Genomic DNA, 17,256 nt, shown 5'->3' on the forward strand with positions numbered 1-17,256 from the left:
TTAAAATATACATAATGGATTTTTGATAGGTGAAACAGGTGATGATTTACGTGATCCTCCTGGACGCGATCAGCTTAAAATAGATCTCAGAGGTAAAAAAAAAAAAAAAGTCTTCTAAAACACGTCAAATAAATAAACCCGAATTAAGACTGAGAAAGTAGGAGATTGCCTACAATTTAAATATGTCTATTTGGCTAACATCATTTTCGTTTCAAGTACCAGTCTGGTTTGATGAGGGCTCTAGTCCATTTTGGCATTCATGATTGTGAATATCTTTAGGTGAATGGCAGATGATAGAATTTCATCACTCGGTTTGAGATCACTCCATCTTTCTTAAAAGTACCATGTCTGGTTTCTACAATATTCTTATATTATCTAAACATTATGCACTCACAACAGTGAAGTTCTTTGTGAATGAATGGGATTCACTTAAACAATAAATCGCTTCTAAATTGCAGTTAGTCTCCTACTTTTGTTGGAAGTATTACTTATGTTTTTTTTTTTTTTTGTTAGATAAAGTAAGGTAATGATTTATTGAACGATGAGGCCTGTAGAGGTATTTGCGGACTAGAAGAAAATTAAAAATAAAAGGATTCATTCATCGTTTTGTTTTTTAAAATGTACCAAAACATATTTTTTTAAAATGCTCTAGTTTTTAAAAATTTCTGATGATTAATATTCAGTTACAGCAGGTCGAATCTGGACCATAACGATTCTTGTAATAAAAGGAGTCAGTGATTCCTCGTTACACAGCTTGGAGTCACAGCCGTGACCTTGGTGTGGGATTGACATTAAAAAAAAAAAAAGTTTGGATCCGGCAACTGAAGTTCGTAATATCTGAAATATTTGCGTTGTAAGCTCAACATTTTACTAAATAGCTCGGTATTATTGCACTAATAATGATGAAATTTTAATATTAATGGAAGATATCCCGACACTTCTTCACAGAAGTCTCAGCACCTCTTATAAGGATATAAAGGATACCGACGATGCCCTTTAGTTTCTAGCACACAAAAAACTTTATAGGGGCTTTTCAAATCAGAAGGTGATTTTGTCTGTCTCGGAGGTGGCAGTGTTTTTTTCTTTCCGGAAACAGCAAAGCAGAACGCACGCAATTAATAGACATAATATACTGGCCACATAGGTGCTTCGGTCGGTAATCACAAATAACAATAAGGATGTTATGGATGCTAATACTTAGTAATCCCTTCGCTTCTTTTAATGTCCGACAAAATATATTTCTGAATATCCATATGCCTTTTCAAAAACTACTCGCACATTATGATATATTCTTATTGTTATAATAGCGCTTGCCACAGTCCGAAAACAAAAAGCCAAGTTTTAAAAAGAATTAAATATATTCTCACATAAATGCTGTGAAAACGAGAAACGGTTAGAGCACCAAGGACGAATTGAAAACTGAAAGCGGAATGAAATCAAGAAGGATCCATTTTACACTACCTCTGAGTTTATAATTGCAGTGGTTCGACAATTTTTGATAATCAGAACGTATCAAGTTTCATTAACACCCATCTAGCCAGGTTCGGATTTGTTTTATGCGTATGAATCAGAGGGATAGCTTTCAAATTGGTGGATGAACTGATTTTTAAACAGATAAAAACATAGCTACATTTGCGTAGGTTTGTAATTTTCCTTTTCCCAGAAAAGGAATCACTTAAATTTTAAGTTGTGCATTAAATTAAGTTTCTACGTGAAATCAAGATGCTTCTCTGCAATAGATGCTTCTTTTCCTTCGTTCTACCAGTATCTTGCGCTTCCACATATAAATACTCGTTTCTGTTTGCTTTCATTTTTCATTTCGAATGAGTATTTTTGTTTTATTTTGGAGTGGAGTGGACAAATCGAAATCAGAAAAATATTATGAATCATTTATTCAAAGATTAAGCAGTTGATACGATAAATTCACAATTTTTCGTTAATCATCCATATGCTTATGTGTACACTTTTCCATGATTTTCCATATTATTTATATCCTTCTTGTTCACACGAATACAATTTGTATGAATGTTTGGAGAGAGAGAGAGAGAGAGAGAGAGAGAGAGAGAGAGAGAGAGAGAGAGAGAGACTACGTATAAAATATCGATACCCTTTTAAAATTTTCAACCTCTCGGACCATAGAACTGGTTGATCATACATGCTAGGCTAACAAACAGTTAATGAGGGTTTTTTATATATCTTTTTTTTTTCTTTTACGCACATATATACTGCATCCGGGACTCTTTTGAATTGATTTTTTTAAGAATTCAATGAATAAATAAAAAAATACCAGGCAGTCACGTCTACTATTTCGAATATCTTGATTTTATAGCTGCTAGCTATAAAATCAAGATACCCGTGTCATCTTGGTCGACATCCAAAAATTACTCGAAGGCATAAGGCCATAGTGGTCAGGAATACTAATTATTACTAATAATATTAACTTATATAGTTGTTACTAATAATAATGTAATAATAATATTAACTTGTTACTAATATAATGATATCGATATTAATATAATGTCCCGAATATTCTGGTTATTAAAAAGTTGTTACTGCTCATGGACTGAGCAGTAACGATATTTATATCGTTTTACATACATAAAGTATGTGTGATTTTGGTCTTTATTATTTTTTTAAAATTGGAATTAAGATCTAAATTTTACTTCTAAACTGTAAAGTTTAGTTACATTTTTTAAAATTATATTTAGCGCATACGACATATCTTTAAATCACAAAAAAAAAAAAAAAATCGGACAGTTATTTCAAATATGCGTTAATAAATTCTACTTCAACATTGCACTATTAGTGGAATGTTGCGGTGGCCGAAATGTGTGTGTGTGTGTGTGTGTGTGTGTGTGTGTGTGTGTGTGTGTGTGTGTGTGTGTGTGTGTGTGTGTGTGTGTGTGTGTGTGTGTGTGTGTGTGTGTGTGTGTGTGTGTGAGATAGAGAGAGAGGGTAGCTCAAAAATTTGAAAAACATGTGACAGAAAATAGATTGTACAAATGTCTTTGCAATAAATTTGTTACCTTGCTATATTTTGTATATCTCACAACTTTACATTCCATGTAAAGAACAGATCTAGTAACAAATAAAGGAACTGTTGATCCTTTCGGTTGTTTAACAGTCATTCATTGGGTTACCGTATAAATTTGAAGAACGCGGATGTATGTCATATGAATCCTTGCAGCATTGCTCGAGACAGACGACATGTGTCAAGACTACGCTGTTCGTCTGTCTCGGTCAAAGACGCCTTCCGTCTTCCTCATTTACTCCATTTCCTCTGACATTGATGAAGGGGTAAGTGTTTTGAGGAGCAATGCTTGGATGACTATTTCATTTTCGCCTACGGTAGTGCGAAGTTTTAGGAGTGTCACTTTATTTGAACGAAACAATACAGATATTGAACGTCATATAGAAATTCTAAGCTTGAAAAATCGCCTTAAAAAATCTCAGAGAATCTGTGATTCAAAGTAGATTACAAAATTATTGATAACGGTTCCTCCCATCCGCGACGTGAGGAACCGTTATCAAATCTTTTAAATGAAGTGGTGAGTTATCCAGTCTCATAGTTATCCGCGAATTCAGGTTTTACATCCCTCGAAAGGCGAACTGGTTTCGTGAATACAGTTCTACAGGCAGAAATACTTGCCCTTAGGGGATGCAGTAGAGGAGTTGCGTGCCAACTGCATTAATTCGCCGTAACTCCTAATCAAGGGAATCTACTCGTCCTGGGGGACGGATGGGATGGAGAAGGGGCATTGTCTCGGCCCTCAGAAAGACACAAACTGAAATGAACTAACATGAATCACATGATTGATTCTGAATGTGACTCTTGCGCTCTTTGTAGCGATGTTATGTAATTGCTATGTTTTAGCTGAATGGAAGTTAAGACAGCGTGCTAAAATGTATTCAAAAATAATTGATCACTTCTCCGTTGTGTGAATTTGGCTTCTAACAAATCCCTATTCACAACAAAACAAAAAATGTTCCTCAGTCCCTTAAAGGCCCAGCAGATAAATTAGACTGTTTGAAATAAGAACCGTCTACAAGCTAGATATAAAGTTTTCACCTAAGATAGCTGCAAGACCCCAATACATCATTTTATGTCAGTATGAAACCCAGTATTTTGAACAGACGGGACTGATTACTGTGGTTAAAAGGAAAGTACGTAAATATTATATGAGAAGGAGAACCGAATAGTAGGGCGCTTAGTGTGCCCCATAAAGCAGGTTTTTATTTTTGTTTAGGAAAAAAAAAATCTTCCCGGAAGAGACTCAAGTCCAGAAATCCTTTTAATTTACAGCTTGACTCGTTCACATAACGAGTGGGGAAAGGTTTTGTGGTATAATTTATATAATTCTACCATGAGAAGGCGGGTTTATCATTTTTATTGTTTTTAGCATAATAGTGTGGATACTGATTATTTACTAAAGTTTATTATTTATAAGTTAACGGGTTTCTTTAAAAAAGTCAATTATAGTTTTTCTTTTTCAACCCGTCGCTTTCATTTTTTGAAACCGTGTAATTCTGAAATTTTGTCAGCTTGCTACAATGCTTAACTTCATTTTTGGATATCTGGGCTTAGATAAAATATTTTATTTTATCTAAATATTTTAAAGTTTATAAACTTTAAAATATTAAGGACAATTTTTTTTGTCACATTAATTATAATTATAGAACTAAAAGTTCTATAATTATAATATAAAAGTTCTATAATGAAATTTACATATAATTCTCCAACTTGTTCTCTTAAACGTTAAATTCAAAAAAAAAAAAAAAAGCTAGTTAACATGAACAGCTCTTTTTAAAACACACACTCTCTCTCTCTCTCTCTCTCTCTCTCTCTCTCTCTCTCTCTCTCTCTCTCGGAATCCAAGAATCCAATGGGGGTGGGGGTATCAAAAGACGTTCATTTTCATGCAACTCAAATAACGCATACATAATAATCGAACCGTTTTAATTTTCTTTGAAGAGAAAAAAAAAGGAAAGAAACGTTCAAAATTATTCAAAAAAAGCTCAGGCAGAGTTATAAGAATAAGCAGATCTGTGTGAAAAAAAAAAAAATTAATACTCAAAAATTCACCTGTGTATTGTACAGTTATCGCTTAATAACAAATTTTCTGTGCGTAAGAAAAAAGGGAACAAATTTTTTCCCTTGGATGTGATTAAAAATGTAAACTATGTATTTACTTTTTGCATTAAAAAAAAACAGGTAAAACATAACACAATTTAATGGCTGCTAAATTGTGTTTGGGCTGCCTAAAAACAGGTCGCAAAATCGGCATGCCTTTTTAATTTCCAAATAAAGGTTACATATACAACGATACAGTTCTTTCGAATTGAACTACTGTACTTTCACCGGCAAGGGAATAATAACATATTCGCTCACACAATAACTTATAAATCCTAAATTGAAATTTGATATTTGTTAAAATATGTCTATGCACATGCAGTTATATAAACTGGAGACAAAATACGAGATGCTCTTGCCAGGACAAATGTAACACACGGGCTGATTTTCTGCCCGTGTATCAAAAATTCAGTTATTATTCCGGCTCTTGAAGGTCAAAAGCAACTATTCATCCTGCAATAGTTATTAACCTGTAGTTATTCTCAATGAAACGTAAGTGCCACAAATATTCCATGTTTTAAGTCATCCGAGTTGCTTAAAGGTTAAAAGACGCACACGTCAGCTAAGCACTGATTCTAAAATATTTAATGCGAGGAGATTTGAGTATTTATTCCTCTCCGTAACAGGTAATTTTATCGATCACATACCGTAGAAGAAAATCATAAATCTATCTCAAATGCTGTCACGAGAATTTATACTAATTTTATGCTTTTCTGAACAATAAAATTGGTGGTTAAGCGTTTTCTTTATTTTTACTTTATTTTTTTATTTATTTATGACTATTTTTATATGCCATATTGCAATTTTGAATATCTTAAAATGTAGTGAAATTTACTATTTTTAGTTGCAGTTTTTTGTTGAATGTGAAATTTGATACATGTTTTTTTTTTATTTTTATATCTATCTATCTATATTTTTAGGATGAACATTTTTGCGAAATGCAGTTTATAGCTGCAAAAACGATCAAGCATCTATAAAATCGTTTTGGTTCGGTCATTCGTCTGTAAGTATAATATACATAACGTCGACTAGGATTTCATGAAATTTGATATTTGTTAAAAGTTGTCTGTCAGTTTCATTAATGGGTTACGTAATTTAAACAAATCGGGAACTTGTACTTTTTCTACTTTTGAGATAAAAGCGAACTGCTGCGTCATTGTGAAAAAACCGTGGAATGGAAAAAAATTCCACTACCTTCTGGGGAAAAACTGGAGGCTTTCTCTAAAGCAGGCCCATTCATAGCGCAATCAACAGTACAACAGGTGCCCTTTGTTTACAGAGACCCACATTTGAATCGCATCCAGCACTCAGAAAATTTAATTAGGCGGTTTCATATACAGAGAACTGAATCGGATTGGTTGGAATTACGACCGAAGCAATGAAGGCAATGATGCATTTTCCTTCCAGTTTACTTGGTCTGCGGGATGAAAAACTCGTGTTTCCAAGCTATAGGAAGGTGACAGGGATTTTTCTTCCAGAAACTAGTTTCTCACACCGCAAAATCGGCCAACTGTTAGAGAGCACACGCAGTTGACGGACGTTACATTTATTTCATGGTCTTAGCTGTCTCCATAATTCCAAACATCGACCGATAAAATAATTGCATATTATACTTAATATTATATTCTTTATAATATTAAGTATAATATACAATAATTAATAAAGCAATATAAGCAAGGAACCTTTATCGGAGCGTTTCAGCTGAAGATGAGTTATCCTGTCTCATACTGGATAACTCACCTTCAACTTTCGCCTTCAACTAGGATGAAAATCCTGGAAACTCAGGATTTTCATCCTATAACCAGTCTGGAAAACACAATGATAAAGACTATATTCTTATTTTATCCTTTTTGTAAGCAAATAAAGAAATGTTGAGCGTAGACCGTCATCTTTCCAATGAAAGATGATGATCTACGCTTATACATTATTTATTTAAATAATGTATAAGATTTATTTAATTGAGACCTTAAATAAAATTTATTTAAGTCTCAATAAAGGTCAAAAGAGGTCTTTTGACCTTTATTGAGACTTATCGTCAGGTACTTCAGGAAATTCTGTGAATTAATTTTATAGTAGAAGTCATTCTTTCATATAAACCGGAATCACATAACCACCTGTGGTGTTGCTGAGAGATCTAAGGCCCCCCGCAATTAGCATATCGGAATCCCCTACAAATATGTTAAGGCTTCTTCCTCAACCATATGTCACTCTAGACATATGGTTAAGGAAGATATGTTTCTTTTTATAGCTTTAAGTAAATAAAAAATAAGATAATACTTTTATTTATATTTTAAAAAATATCAGTACATTATAATGTATTGTTATTTTTGCACTTACTATCGCTATTTTGAGTATCGTCAGCCGACTTGGGTAGTCGAGTGAATAGTTTACCTGCATCCCAACCAACAGGCTATGGATTCGAAGATGGGAGAATCTAGCCCTGTTTTACGACACCGTAAAATATTTTATTCAAATATCTGAAATACATGTATATAAAAAATGAAAAAATTGCGCCTGAAATCATTGATAGTCTCGAGCCCAGCTATCACGGATAGCTAGGGTTGGAGAATGACTGCCTACCTTCCAAAAGTTAGGGCTAAAAGAGCTCTGGCTTCCGTTTGGTCCTTTTTTTTTTTAAATTTTTAAATTAAAAATAATTAAAAAAGCTTAGCCGCCAATGGTATTAAAGCGGTGTGGGTTCGCAACATTTCGGGTGGAAGTTAGATTAAAATAATCATATTGGTTGTAGCAAGTTTTATTTTCATTTGGGTGGTTGTATATTATGTGAATAAAATTTATGGATTTTATGCAAAATATCGATAAAAAGAAGAATATAATTTTGTATCGAAGTAAAGTGTTACATTTGACAGTGTTACAGTAGGAAATAATTATGGTTTTGTATTTTTAAATGTTATTTCAGATTTCCGAGATATTTATTATGGAAAAAGGGGAGAAAGACGCTGGGAAATGACCGGTTTTTAGAAAATTTATCAGAAACGATATCTTTTTGCAAAGAAGTCAAAGTATTTTTTTAAGAAAACTACTGGACTTAGAAAAATTTCTAATCTTCAGATTAGAAATGCAACATCTTAGCATACCTTGACAGGCATTGAAATTCATTTTAAAAAATTGCCAAAATCATAAGAACAAAATCCAGTTATCGATTTGTTATATAATTTAAAACTATTATGGAAATTCCACTCACAAAATATTTGAAACATGTGTGTGCGCGCGCACACACATATATCAGTATGTGGGTTGGTAAAGTGTAAATAAGCCAAGAACTCGGATAACAAACATGACCTATTTCATCCCACTTCGAGCCTACAGTATGAAAAATGGTCTCACACCAGGCGATCCTTTGCTATCTGAAGCGTTTGTGTTCAGTCCCACAGAAAATCCCACACAATGAAATTTGGCGCACAACCTGTTATTGCAAAATGAAGACGTTATCCTCTCGACCATTCTGTAATATCTGAATATATGTTGACAAAATATTTTACTGTATATTGGTAATAAGGAATTTTATTTCCGCATAATTGGTGCGCCAATTATGAACACGATAGTCAAAAAAAAATTCACGGAAAATATTACCTGTTACTCATTTTAAAACAATGTCGTTTCAATGCGATAATGTTTTTATTTTGAATCGCACTTTATACTCATATTTAAAGACTATAGGCTCATAGTATAGTTGTAAAAAAAAATAACAATAAAATAAAAGATGAGAAAAGCATATCTGTTGAAATCTAAATTCATTATTACATATTTTTTCCCTCTTATTGTGAACTATTTTATGTTCTCCCTGCAAAAAGCCTCAGTTACACATCATGACCGAATATGGTCGTTCCTTGATAGATCAACGCAGTGGTTTTTCTTTCAACTGTCCACAAACGCATACACAATTCATAAAGTAGCTCTCCTCTACTTCTCAGTGATCCAGTTCCTTGGGTTCTTCTCCATGGTACTGCCAACTTTGCTAAATCATTGGACAATAATTTGAGAAACTGTCATTACGGTTTTCTTCTAAATCCTTTCTTCTGATGTTATGTTATCAGAAACTTTTTTTATTATTAATGTTACGAAATTAGGAATTAAGTTATTGGTAAATTTAAGAGTAAAATTTGATGTATTTAGATATTTTCTTTTTACACAGGGAAGGGTAGATAAAAAAAATAATAATAATAAAAAACGAAAAAAAGTATGCCATCGTGATGTTTGTGTATTTATTTGTGATGTTTGCTCATAGTTATGTAAGCAAACACTCACAGGATTAAAAATTGCGTGTTATCTGTCATACTAAGTCTGCGTAAGCCAGTGTTTCCTAACATGGGGCGTACGCCCCCCAGGGGGGCAATTTGAATATTTTGGGGGCAATTAGAAAATGGCGTTGTATTCGTCACCTCATCAATGATATACTCAAAAAACTCACCGTTGTCGGCGATAAATTGTCGATGTTGCAACCCTGACTTTCCGAGAAAAAAAGCTGACATCACTAGTACAGCAGTCAACATAAATACAGTATCAAGAACTCTCAGAAAAGCAAAATGATGAGTCTATTAAAATTTTATTCAACATAAAAGGAACAATGGCTTGGCTTTCTGACTAGACAGAAACAAAATATTGAAATTCAACTACTTTTGCAAAAAAAAAAAAAAAAAAATATGTTGCCATTCCCGTCGTCATATTTAGTTGAATGTGGCTTTAGTGCTGTAAATGACTTGCTACTGAAAAAAAAAAAAAATCATCTGGATATCACAAATCATGGGGATTTGAGATTGAAAATGACTAAATCAGCACCTCAAATAAAAACTCTTTGCAGCAGACATCAAGCTGAAGGATCACATTAACTTGGATTTGATTTTCCCGAGTTCAGTTCGATTTATGTTTTATAATATACAAAGTGTAATATAAAATTTATATTCATCACCTATGTTCCTTTTTTATTTAAAGTACATATTTATATTATAGTTTTTCAGAACTTCGCTGACTATTATGCTGGGGGGGGGACATCAAAATCTTTGAGGCGTTGAGGTGGGGCATGATCCAAAAAACGTTGGGAAACATTGCGTTAGCCTACTGCATGGATTTTTAGGGATTGAGTGATTTTATAATGTTAAGTCGGAATAATAAAGAAGTTACTACCACGGTTTTAGTGCAAAGCACGTTATTAATTTATTACCATTCAGCTTAGATCTTAAACTTCATATTTTTTATTTAAAAAAATCATTTTTATTAAAAATATGAAACTGAATATTGTGTCAACTCTCTCTTCAGTATTACTTTATACTCATCATGTGAAGTAGAGGTGGGATCACCAGAATTTCTGTAATGCAAGAAATATTAATTAAATAAGTAATAAATAATTTACATGAAGCCGTTTTATTAATAATTAATTAAGTAAATAACACTCTTTTAGCCCTAAATTATTGGATCAGTGGATGGCAGGACCTCATCTTTCGCCATCGTCGAAAGATGCAGTCCCTCCACGATTTTTTACTGAGTTAAAAACTGTGTTTGTTCCGGTGAAGGAAAGAGGCTTATTCTCCTCAAAGACTGTCTTAAGTTGGAACAGGCTCCAGTCTAATCGTGTGGCCTCCTCTTTTAAGAGAGTTGCAGCTGATGGACAGTCCTCTTCCATTCCTCTCTATGTCTTGCTTCTGTAAAACTCTTGCCGGTCCAGCCTTTGATGTTGTCTTTCCATTGCAGTCAGGGGTCTTCCTCATTCCCTCCACCATCCCCTGAAATACTATTCTAGGAAGCTCTCCAGAAGAACCCCTCATCAAATGTCCTGCAAACGCTATTTTTCTTCTTTGGATACTAGCCATATAGTTTCTTTTCATTTTGAATCTTTTAAGAGCCTCTTCATGGCTCACTCTTTCAGTCCAGTTGATACGATCCATTTTTCTCAAGCACCACATTTCAAACGCATTCAATCGGTCACTCATCTCCTTATTGATCGTCCAGGACTCTATATGTCACATCCATACGTCCCCACGCTCCAGATCATTGTCTTGAGGATTCTTATTTTTAACTGTTCGTTCAGATTTCTGTTTCCTGATATGTGGTATATTTGGAAAAATGCTGCTTTTACTTTTTTTAATTCTGTTCTTAATTTCATAATTAGATCTATATTCATTTATATTCTCCATTCTTTATCCGTTCAAAGTGATTTCCATCCCATCATTTCCTTTCCTTGAAATCTTCACTTTTGTATTTTGTTTTTCATTTTATATCTCATTTCCAACCCTGTTCAGTCTATTCAAAATTCTTTGCAAACCTTCCTCTGTTTCGCTCATAAGTACAATATCATCTGCATATCTTATATTATTTATCAGATGTCCATTTATCTTTATTCCATCCTTCAGATCTTCCAAGGCCTCCCTCGTCATCCATTCACTATAGACATTAAAAAGAAGTGGGGACATCCCACACCCTTGCCTCACACCCTTTCTTATGGGGGTCCATTCAGTATCCTCTCCTTCAAATCTAACCCTGGCTTCTTGAGTTTTAGCTATTCTGAAGAACAGTCTGATAATTTTTTTTCATCTATTCCTATTTTAGGCAAAATATCAAATAAAACAGACTGATTAACATTATTGAAATCTTTATCGTAATCCACAAAGCATAGATATAAATCTTTATTGCACTCGATCGTTCTTTTTCCCAAATATGCGCAGTGTTGTAATAGTTTCCCTGTTTCTACTGAAACCAAATTGTGCTTCATTTCTCTCTATCATCTGTTCCATTCTTCTATATATTATGTTGACTAGGACTTTTGCAACGTGGCTAATCAAGCTGATAGTTCTGCGTTTATTGCAATCCATCGTTCCTGTAGTCTTGGGAATAGGAATAAATAGATCTTACGAAGTCTTTAGGTATTCTATCCTCCTTCAGACTTCTATTAATGATGATGGATAGAAGTTTTATTCCTTCCTTTCCCAATGCCTTCAGCTCTCCTTGAATATCATCCACTCCCGGAACTTTTCTAACCTTTATTCTTTTAATGGCTGCTTCGGTTTCCCATTCCTTAATTTCTGGGTTTATTATTATAATAATATTATGAGAACCTGTTATGAGATATAAATGTTATAATAATAATATTAATATTATAATACTAGTTATGAAGAGACATTAAGGAATATTATATGCTTAAGTAAAAAATAAAATTGTGCTGTTTCAACTTTTTTATGTTAAAATGAAAAGCCAAATTTTCTTTTTTTTTATTTATGAAAAAAAAAAACATTCAATCAATTTAATTTATTCGTGAGAAAATAATTCAGTAATGTGTGTTCCACAGGCATCACGGTTTCATGTCAACTTTTAAATTTCCACCTAGCCTATATATCAGCATACGTTTTTTTTAAGTATTATCTTAGGCATATGTATAAAAAGTCAAGTTTAACCGTGCATTTCAGCTTGTAGATATCAACTTGTAATGAAATTAATTTTATTGCAATAAGATTTTTTATCTTGTGAAAACTTTTCCTTTTGATCTACTTTAATAACACCTGCTCTGCAGTCGAAATGACAAATTGGTGATGTCGAATGTCTCCAAGTCTGATAAATGAACTCTTTAGCAGATTTGCTTGGATGCTCTCATTAATCTTAACAAGTTCTGAGGAACAGAATGATTTATAATGACTTCTGACAAATGCCGACAACCTTGTTTACAATTTTAAAGTTCAGCAACCATAGCAGGTCAGAAATTTTAACATCACATGACAAATTCTACACACTGATTCATATCCTAATACTTTAGAGACCAAGTAGACCGAGGTTTATTTTTAAGTACCAGGATACAAACCGTGTTTATGTCGTGATATCCAGTAGTTATGTCCTGGTGCCCATGCTGATACTATTAAACGAAGGGGGTGGGGGGTTCGAAGGCATTTCCTTGGCGTATTCTGAAGAAAGCAGGTGCCCTTTGGTGGAAAAGACTTATAAAGTTTTATCATCACTGAGGCGAGAAATATTTTATAAGGCTTTTCACCTGAACTTGAAGTTATCCGGTCAGACGGAAGTGGGTAGGCTTTCCTCTCTCCTTCTATCTTGGCTTTATCTGCGTGAGTTGTACACAACTTAGCTCAGCTACAGATGAAAGAAGACGGAACTCATACGGAGTTTCATTCTCGTTCATTAAAATACTGTCTTTGTTTTTATTAAATCTTTGTTAGTATTTTAGTGAAATACATAAAATAAAATCTTTCATTAAAATAATTGGCAGAATTAAACAGTTAGTGAAATAATTAGTCGGTATTGAATACAGAAAAGGTTCTATGATTCGTGAAAGAATCACGTGAAGATGATTTGCACGCTACAAACTGCTCGAGCCATTCTTGTTATTTCTTTTATTAACAAAGCAGAGCTTAATAAGGGATGATGATACGAGTGTTCCATAGATAGAAAAGGATGGCACCGTCGCTGCAACGCATTAGGGGTTTCTTATAAGTAAAACTGACTTCTTTTCGAGGACATCCGGACATCTTATCACCGAAGTAAATCAGTTATACTGAAAGCTTTAACTTTCTCATTTCTATCCCAAATATTGTTTTTAATTTTTTTTCTTCATCTGTGTTTTTAATTCATTATTATCCCACTCATTTTTTTTTTTAAATTTATGATTATCCAACATGATTAGAAAACATTTCTAAATCGCAAATAGATTCACGGTTCAATATATTATTATTAATACCTTTTGAACTACCATTTCCCAATTAACAGGTATTTATTCCCAATTTGGAAAGTCCGATTATAATTTTAGTTTATTTATAATCAATGATATTAGTATATCACAGAGGTGGGCAAACTGCGGCTCGCGAGCCGCATGCGGCTCCCAAAGCTACTCTGTGCGCTCCCGAGACAATATTAGTTTTCATTGCCATTTTTTCTAAACTTTTATATTAATAATCTATAGTAGTATAGTATGTACCAACATTAGAATATTTTATTTCGTAAATGCTTTAAAGGTAAGTAAAAAATAGATATTTTGAAACTTTACATTTTAGCTTTTAAATGGTATCGGCCAAAAGGGTTCTTAATGTGGAGTTTATTATCGTATTTGGTTAGTAAAACGTGTTTATACATATTATGGCCTGTGTTGCTCCCGCGAAAATTAGTTCCGAAAGTGACTACTATGATCACTGCGTTACCCACCGCCTCTGTTGTCATTCTTCATGCAGTACACGCAAGTTACGCGCTTGTGGTGGTAGCGGAACATAACTAGTGAATTTTAGTGTGTAGATAAGTACTTTTCTGATTAATAATGTGAAGAATTTAGAAAGTTTTTTACCTTGGATATATATTATGTTAAAGATACCAAGCAATTTTATAAGCTAGGTTTTTAATCCTTTTTCCCAAGTAAGCAAACAGACAGGTAAAATTGCTTGGTATCTTTAACATAATATATACCCAAAGTAAAAAACTTTCTACATCTTACTCTCTTCCTGAGATTTTTATTTAATGAGGTCAAAGCACCTTGTGGCAACTTGTTTGGGTAAAATATTTATGAGCTCTGTATTACTTCACCCTTGGCATTTTTTAGGTCTGACTCCCACTGACGAGACCTCAATAAAGGTCGAAACCGGTCTGGGTAGTGACAATTACCTTAATGCATAGCATCGTATATCTCCACAAGGAAATGTGCTTTGCATTAGGGGAAAATTCTAAGGAAAGTGATCAGATCTTACTCTACCTTTACAACGAGTTGCCTAGTGTTGCACTACGTGCAGCCGCAAACTTGACTTGTCTGTTTGCTTACTTGAGAAAAAGGATTAAAAACCTAGCTTATAAAATGGCTTGGTATCTTTAACAATGCGAAGGATTGTTTCGGCAAACTTAGAAACACTTTATAATGATTTTGAGAATAGGTTTGAGAAACTAAAAAAAGTTAAAGCCATGTTTTGAATTTCTTGTGAATCCTTATGTGATTGATGTCATCAACGATGGATGTCCTGTTGTTGCACCTTTTACCGCGGATGTTGCTTCAATAGAGACAGAGCTTATTGAGCTGCAGAAAGATGTGGTTTTGAAGCTAGTACATAAAAGCTCATCTGTAACTGACTTTGGGAAACAAATCCCAGAAGCAAAGTATCTCAATCTTCAAAAAACTGGCTTCCGACTAATCTCTGTTTTTGGAACAACTTACTGCTGTGAATCGCTCTTCTCTGTAATGAAATTTTTCAAGTCAAAACATCGGGCCATCCTCATTAACAGCACCTCACCGAGCTTCTTAGAACAGCTTTGACATCCTACCAGCCAGATTTTAAACTATTAACTGCAGAAATGAAGAATCAATCAAAGCCTTCAACGAATAGAGATTAAACATATTCTTCTTTGGTGAGTAGGACTACTATATAGTTCTATTTTTTATTATTTATAAATACAATTTTAAAATAATATTTTCTGCGAACTCTTGAACATTCAAAAATGTATTATATGCGGCTCTTATTACAAAATCGTTTCATATTACAAATCATATTACAAAAGCATTATGCTAAGTACTATAAATTGATTGAAAGTTGGGAAGAAAGAGGGAAGTTATAATGTAGAATTTCTGCTCTTTATAAAGTAGAGTACGTATAGAATATAACTTCTGAAGAGTGTAATTTTCAGTGAAGAATGTGCGAGAACAAAATACGAAGAAAAATTAGTCCAATGAGTTTTTAATTGAACAGAGGGGGGTCGCATTGAAGAGTTATACGAGATTATTAATTATTCGTTACTGCGAAGTGTAAACTTTTTTTTTTTTTTTTTTTTTTGCTAAGCAAGCGAGAGAAATCCGCTGGGCATATTAGAATTCTTAATAAAGTTCTCTGTAATTAAAATTACAGAGAACTTTTTCTTGCTATTTTAGAAAGAGTTGATATAGTGACAGAACGATCCGATTGGATGGTATGATTTTATTCCCTGCTTTTGCTCCTCTAATCTCGAGTTGCCAAGCATCAGAAAATGCCAAAAAGAATTATTACTAAGCTGTAATCTGTGATGTTAGAGGATATCAGATCAGAGGAGAGTGGTCGGGTTAAGTTGCAGTTATGGTACATAACTTGAACTTAACCCGACTGGCTACAGTCGTTTTTGATGATGCAATTTTCTTGGAAAAATGTGGGTCGATATCAGACTGACTTAGCCAGTCTCATACTGAGGTGGCAAAGTTTTTCCTTCCTGGAAATTCGAGTTTTTCATCCTGCAAATCCACTATTCAGAAGTACATAAGCAGTTAACAGATATGATACACTGATCTCATCGCCATAGTTTCTTCCGTCTTAATAAAAAAAAATGACAAGCACGTAACAATTTATGTTATCTTGTTTAAAATAGTATAAGTAACTTTAACAAAGCCGGTATAATTGGAAGAGAGAAATTGATTGAGAGATTAGGAAATCGTCTAGAAAAATCACTTTGATGGAAGTAATGTTTACGGAAAAGAAATCGAAAAAATGTGGTGATTTGTGAAGCAAGAAAAGAACAACAGCTATTTTTGCACAACGACATGAAATATTTAAGCTATGAAATGAAAAATATCGAAAGAAATGCACTTTGAAAACAACTACCCTATTTGAAACTATGGGTATCGAGAAGTCTATAGTGCCTACTCGGCGTTTTTCGAGCCTTTTAAATTTTAACAAAACGCTAATAAATGAAAACCCCCCAGAAAACAATATATATTATCAAATCAAACAAATCCATGATCCTAAGTTTGGGAAGTGTACAAATGCTCTCCGGAGCAAAATCTCAATCTATTTGGGGATGAGATAGTATAGCGAATGCTTCTGATAGGATTGCGTTGTTTTTGTGGAGCACAATGGTAGAAATAAGTTGGTATATGAATATTTTCATGGCATGGCAATTGAACGTTGGTTTAACTGATGGTACCATAACTGAAGCATCATGTCATGACTTCTCAGATAAAGCAGCATCCTTCAATGATGCAGTTCTGTGGTATGGCAGTAGAAGTCATTTGTGAAGTCAGTTTAGTTATCGAAAGAGTGATAAAGCTCCACTCTTGATCATTTGAGGGAGTTTGAGAATTATGAGAAATCAATACCTTTACAGCTGCATTGAAAATGTTAATCATGTCCTCGTTTCATACTACAGTAGACTAACAATACATCATATCGCCA

The 17,256-nt window shown here is 33.6% G+C and overlaps 1 protein-coding gene across 6 annotated transcripts in view; it reads left to right on the forward strand.

Annotated features, from left to right (window-relative positions):
* Positions 1-17,256, forward strand: part of LOC150095973 (uncharacterized) — a 132,860-nt gene that overhangs the window by 25,825 nt on the left and 89,779 nt on the right. For all 6 annotated transcript variants that reach the window (XM_090409424.1, XM_090409423.1, XM_090409426.1 and 3 more), the window contains one exon: positions 6,052-6,134. The gene's annotated coding sequence lies outside the window, so the exon portion shown is untranslated. The remainder of the gene's footprint in view (positions 1-6,051; positions 6,135-17,256) is intronic.

The sequence above is a fragment of the Typopeltis vanoorti genome, chromosome 19 (assembly GCF_054136105.1).
Source record: "Typopeltis vanoorti isolate ZY-2024b chromosome 19, IOZ_Tvanoo_1.0, whole genome shotgun sequence".
Classification (NCBI taxonomy): Eukaryota; Metazoa; Arthropoda; class Arachnida; order Uropygi; family Thelyphonidae; genus Typopeltis; species Typopeltis vanoorti.